Source organism: Harpia harpyja, chromosome 9 (genome assembly GCF_026419915.1).
Source record: "Harpia harpyja isolate bHarHar1 chromosome 9, bHarHar1 primary haplotype, whole genome shotgun sequence".
Taxonomy (NCBI): Eukaryota; Metazoa; Chordata; class Aves; order Accipitriformes; family Accipitridae; genus Harpia; species Harpia harpyja.
The window spans coordinates 41,848,270-41,854,314 of NC_068948.1; positions in this window are offsets into that span (position 1 = coordinate 41,848,270).

Genomic DNA, 6,045 nt, shown 5'->3' on the forward strand with positions numbered 1-6,045 from the left:
AGCCTTTCTGCGTCACCGCTCTCGCCCGGCGCGCCGCGGTGACGCCACCCCCCGCGGCCACGGCGCCTGGCGGAGGGGCGCGTGCCGCTGTTGCCATGGTGATGGCGCGGCGCTGGGCGCCCTCCAACATGGCCGCCCTGGTGGGGGGGGGGGCCTGCCCCGGCCTGCGGGGCCCGAGGGGCTTCAGCCCCTTCCCGAGAATCCTCGAGGGGGGCTCCGGGGTGCTCTGGAGGTTTTTTGGGGGGACGTATCTGACAACAGGGACCGCGGTCAGGCAAGCACACAGCAGCCCGGGGTTTGGTGGCGGTGAAGGTGAAGCCATCACTTGCTCAGATATTGGTGTTTGGAGAGAGAGCATCTTGAGAGCAAATTAAAAGCAGTGTGGGCAAAGAGAGGCCTCACTGACAACACACGGTTCCTGATAAGACATAATTCCTGACTGGTTTCGTCCAAACTACGGGCGAATTTAAAAATGGTGTATTAGAAGAACGTCATAATACTGTGGAGGAAAAGTGGGATTTTTTTTTTAAATAGAAGTGTATTAAATGGCCAGAAAACTATGTCAGAAAATGAGGCAGCTATGCCGCGGGACTCTGTTAGAAATGAGACCTGCATGCATCAGCCGAGCTATAGGAAACAGTAATTACACCGTTCAGATTAAAAGCATTGGTAAGGGAAGCTGAAGTCACCAGGAAAAACACTTGGTTATAGACATAAGGGTAATCACTTCTCCGTGTATAAGGAGAGCGAAAGAAACCCTTGTGATGATAATATCCCACTGGTAGATAGACAAAGTAAAATTAAAATTGCTAATAATGCAGAAGAGCGTTTGATGCATGCTTACGATTCATATTTAGAAGGAAGCGAGATGATACATTTAATTGCAAAGCCCCAGTAATTTGTGTGCAAGAAAAATAAATGGGCAGAAAAACTATCGGCTGCTCGTGTTTTTTAAAATTGGGAATTGGGGGGAAATTCCATAAAACCAGAGGAATGCTCATGTTGTGCCAGTATCCAGAGAGAGATTTCCAGTCAGAGGTCCAGAAAAGTATAATTATTTTATAAAATAACAAAGACAGTTATATAATTAACACCAGTAAACATGATTACAGAAAATAATCCTGCTCAGACAAGTTTGGTTTTGTTCGCAACAAGATTTACAGGTTTTGTCAGGAAAGACCAATGTGGGTAAAATGTAGATTTTCTTGATCGTTCTGACTGGTTTATGCGAGGACGTGCAAGAAAAGTTGAGTGAAATGGTCTGGTTTACGTTGTGTAGCAGGTCAAACAAAATGATGTGGCCTCATACTCCACTGCTGTCATTAACATTGAAACAAAGCATAAAAAATTGTGTTAGAGAGAAAAACAGAGGAATTCCTTTTGTAACATCAGCTCTGACCCTGCAGGGTGACTTTATTAATCCAGTTTAACAGGATTATTTACCAAGGTAAAATGATTCAATATTTATATAAATGTTTACACGATCAGAATTAAAAATGGTACGTTATTTCTTGGTATTGACATGTACTTCCACTCCAATCTGCTTTTCCCAAACTGGATCTCAAAACTGCTTTTTGATCTTGGCAGTGACTAAGAGGAGGGAAGGCAGCAGCTCCAGTGGCAGTAGAGCAATCCAGTTCCTGACTGCTGAAAAGACAAATTAACAGCTTTTCAGACAACCCCATTTGGAATCCTGCCAGGCAATTAATTTGCTTATTCCTTTCCTTTTCTATATTACATATGATTTTTTTTTTTTTTAAAACAAATGTCCAGTATTTTGAATGTAGCAAGCTGGTAACAGATGACAGAAGAGTTCTTTGACACGTACAATAGTGTGATTGAATAGAACTGTTCGAGCTATATTTGCTGTGATGCATATAAGTTTACGTGGCCTGGTTGGGATGCTGGCCATGTTTTAAAAGTGCATTTGCAGATGGACACTGTCTCTGGCTGAGTGAACACTTTTCCTTGAAGGGCCGGTCCCTCCTCCAGGTGGTGATAAAGAGCTATTTTAGCTCCAGAAAAAGCTGTTGGGACTTGATGGCAAAGCTTCTGCAATGTGTTTATTTAGCTATAAAAGTTATGGGTATGATTGCCAGAAGTTAAGGAAACAGTAGACCTGATGTATTTTCAGTGGGTGATAGAATTGGAGAAAGAAAACAAGAAATAAATGATTGGGTGAATAAGTGGAAACAGAACAATGGAGGTGCTTGGTAGGGATGGCTCAGTAACACATGGGCAAGTTAATAAAATAGCTGCATGGGAGAAATTTATCAAATTATTTTAAGAACTAGGGGAACTGCTGAGGAGAACTGCAGAATGACAGTCTATTTATAATTACAGGTCTGTTCTGGAGCCTACTGAAATCAATGGTATAGGTCCATTATCACTCTTACATATAGCATTTTCAAATGTATGTATCAGGATTGTATATGTATTTTTTCCCATTTTCAGATGGAGAGACAGAGGCCCAGAAAAGTTATGTCACCTGCTGATATGCTACTTACCTAGGTTTCTTTTTTCCCTTTCTCCCATATTATAGCTGTTTTTAAGCCACGGCAACAAGAAGGGCTTTTTTGTTTTGTTGGTACGTTTGTCCTGAGAGGAATTATTCCTGAGATAGTTTGAGGTTGAGCTTTTTTTCTGAAAGTATGAATTCCATTCAGTAATCTGCTTTGGTGCTTGCTTTGTGTTTTTATCATTCATTGTGCAAGAGGTTTCTGTTAGGCAAAGACGTACACAGCTGAAGTGACCAACTTCAGCCATGCTAACACTTCTCCTAGCTAGCTTCAAAGGTAAGCCAGCATTTTGTCACCTTGGTGTAATCACTACAGCATTAGTTTCAATCAAACTCTACAGAGTTAATTAAATTCATACAATTGCCATGAAGCTGAATGACTCAGTAGAGCACAAGCAATTTGTGCGTAGTAGAGTGAGCTAATATAACACTTAGTACCAGAAAATCCACTAGGAAAAAAGACTCTCTAAATCTTGCACCGTTACTGATGCTCCGGTTAAACATTTGGGATATGTAAGAAACCAGACTTGTGTGGTTCTGGTGCTCGCAATACTGTCTCAGGAGCTCATACGGCCTTCTTTTCTGAAAGCAGTACTAAACAAATTCAGATTTAATCATACGGGGCCCCCACTGGATTTTACAGACTTCAGTGGGAATTTCGGGTATAGAAGGAGTGTTACATCAATGCTTTAGTAAGTGGCTTATTCATTTTAAGATGAAAGAGTGTTTGTAGCAAAAGATGCCATCTTATATAAAGCCAATGGATGGATATCAGATGGAGAAACAGACAAGCTTTCGGGAACTCTAGCTTCTCTTGAAGTTTGACTCAGATGCAGCAAATGACAAGTCCAAGCTGGGAACAAGTTACCACAACTTTAACCTGATTATGTTAATCAGTGAATCGGAGAGAAAAAGATAAATTAGAAATAATCTAATTTAAAGAAACAGCATAGGTTTCTGATGAATTAGACAGACCTTGTTGCTTGTACAGGATTAACTTGATCTCTTCTTGTAAGGACAGGTTAGAGTGTTGTAACAGCGAAGAACTCTGTCAAATGTTTTCTTTTGGCTGGAGAATTGTTTGGGTGTTGATATGTCAGGGATAGATGAAATGATTTGAAAACATATAGTCTGTTCAGCTGTGATGGGAGCAAAACCAGGCTACCAGTTAATGAGAATTCAGCTGGAACAGAGCCTGGAGTCATATAGGTGAGGAGAAAAGGAGAATTTTCAGAACTGTAATAATGTTTCTGGTCCAACTGAAGCAAATTCTCTTTCCAAAGCTGTTCAGCTCATGCAGACATCAACATTATACTGTCCCTAACATGCACAGACTTGCTAAGGCTGTAAGTCAAAGTTTCACATGGATAAGGATGAGACTTCCTTTTTAGTCTGAGGAAACATTAAGCTAATCATTGTATGTAACGACTTCTCTTCTGAATGAAACTTCAGAAGGCTCTCGGGATATGTTTAACCATTGCAGGGCAATGTATCCGCATGTCTGCCTACTTTTAGTATATAGCTTTTTGAGCAGTCTATTGTACATTCAATTTATTTATCCAGGACAAAAATTTTAAATACTAAACGTCTCTCTCAGGGTGAATAAACACATATCTAGGAGCAGGATCTTACAGAAAACTATAGATTCTCAAAGGATAGGACTTTCTGTGGATTCCTCTTTGGATTATAAAAATTCATCCTTATGAAATACAAAACTATTACACTTGTGCACTGCAGATGCCAGGACACTCTCAGGCAGAAATGGAAGGCTTCATAGAAATGTTGCTCTAGCTTATCTCTTACGTTGCAGCTCTTCTATTAGACCAGATAGCATTTTCTTTGTCTTTTAACATAAAGTAAAACTTGCAGTAATTCTTGGTTTGAAAAGACCCACAAGCAGGGGACAGTGGTGCATTGGAATAGGTACCTGCTGAAATGTGTAATCTCCAGGGGTTGATGGAAAGCAACAGGACAGCTCTGCAGGGAAAAGTGTTCTTTGAAGACTTGCATCATATACAAGAGGGAGAGAAAAAAGACACGTTTTTTTTACATATCAGTTAACTTCTATTGGGGTATATGCATTAATTTCTCCTAATGATTTCTGCAAATTTATTACATTTTTGCCTAGTTTCTGCTAACAGAGATTGCTTAACATGATGCATAACAGCATGGTATCAGTAGTCTTGAGAGTACCTTAAGAATAGTCTGGTTGAATAAGCAGTGTATTTTGTGCCTTTTTATGTGTACTTTGAGTTTTGCAACTTTAGCGGTCCCATTTTGAAGATTTTCTTCTCCATATGAAGTGCTAGAAATTTGTATTTAATTAAAACTTGGTTTCTTGCATAATCACATGAATCCGGGAGCTTGAGGCATAAGTAATCTCAACATTTCAACACTTGGGATAAAATATGAGTACTGGTGGCAGAGCGTATAAACATAATGCATTATGCAGGGAGCTAAAGCAACTCTTGGATCGAGTCTGAGGAAGTTTGAATATGGTGAGCATTACTACTGAAAGTACTTTCTGAGTTTTGCTTAATATAAGGGTTGAGGTCTGGGATTTGGGCTTCGAGAAGTAAGGCAACATTTAATGTACCATTTTCCATTCTAGTTGCTGGTGATCCATATGCTGATTTTTAGTTTAGCAAGGTTAGCCTGGGGGGAAAACCACTTTGTTCCATTTGCAATAAGCTTTTCCTGTTGATTTTGAAGGAAATGGCACCTCAGGCTGATAACTATGGTTTCATTTTGTTTCTAGATATTTCCTCCTATTTCTAAAGCAAGATCTTGATGCAGTAAGATAAGCATGAATTGCTCAGCATTGACTAATACTTGAAGCGTGCAGTTAGAGCTCTGCTTGCTATTTATACTTTGCCAAATTGACATTCCTATTTCTCAGTTCACTAGGTTTCTGCAAAATGCCATTGACGACAATGTCACCTTTTCTTATCTGAGTTGCAGTTCTATACTGAGGGCTAGACGTGGGCACTGTGAAGAAGGGGGATTGCCTTTGGCTGCACCTCCATCATACAACTGGATGTGCATACTGCATCATACAGCACTAAGGGAAGGAGTGGGCTTCCTATGAAATGCTCCTCTGACTGTGGATTTTGTTACAGAGCGCCAAATCAGCCTCTAAATTCTGTGCATTTCCAGCTGTAGAGTCTGGACCTTCCAGAGAGAATCCGATGTATGTCAGGTAATCCCTTGACAGGACAAGGGGTAATGGCTTTAAACTGAAAGAGGGTAGATTTAGATGAGACTTAAGGAAGAAGTTCTTTACTGTGAAGGTGGTGAGGCACTGAAACAGGTTGCCCAGAGAGGTTGTGGGTGCCCCCTCCCTGGAAATGTTCAAGGCCAGGTTGGATGGGGCTTTGAGCAACCTGGTCTGGTGGAAGGTGTCCCTGCCCATGGCAGGGGGGTTAGAACTAGATGATCTATCTTTAATGTCCCTTCCAACCCAAACCATTCTATGATTCTATGATTGTTCTCACTTAGAACAAATGTCTCTTTGTGTTCCCACACAT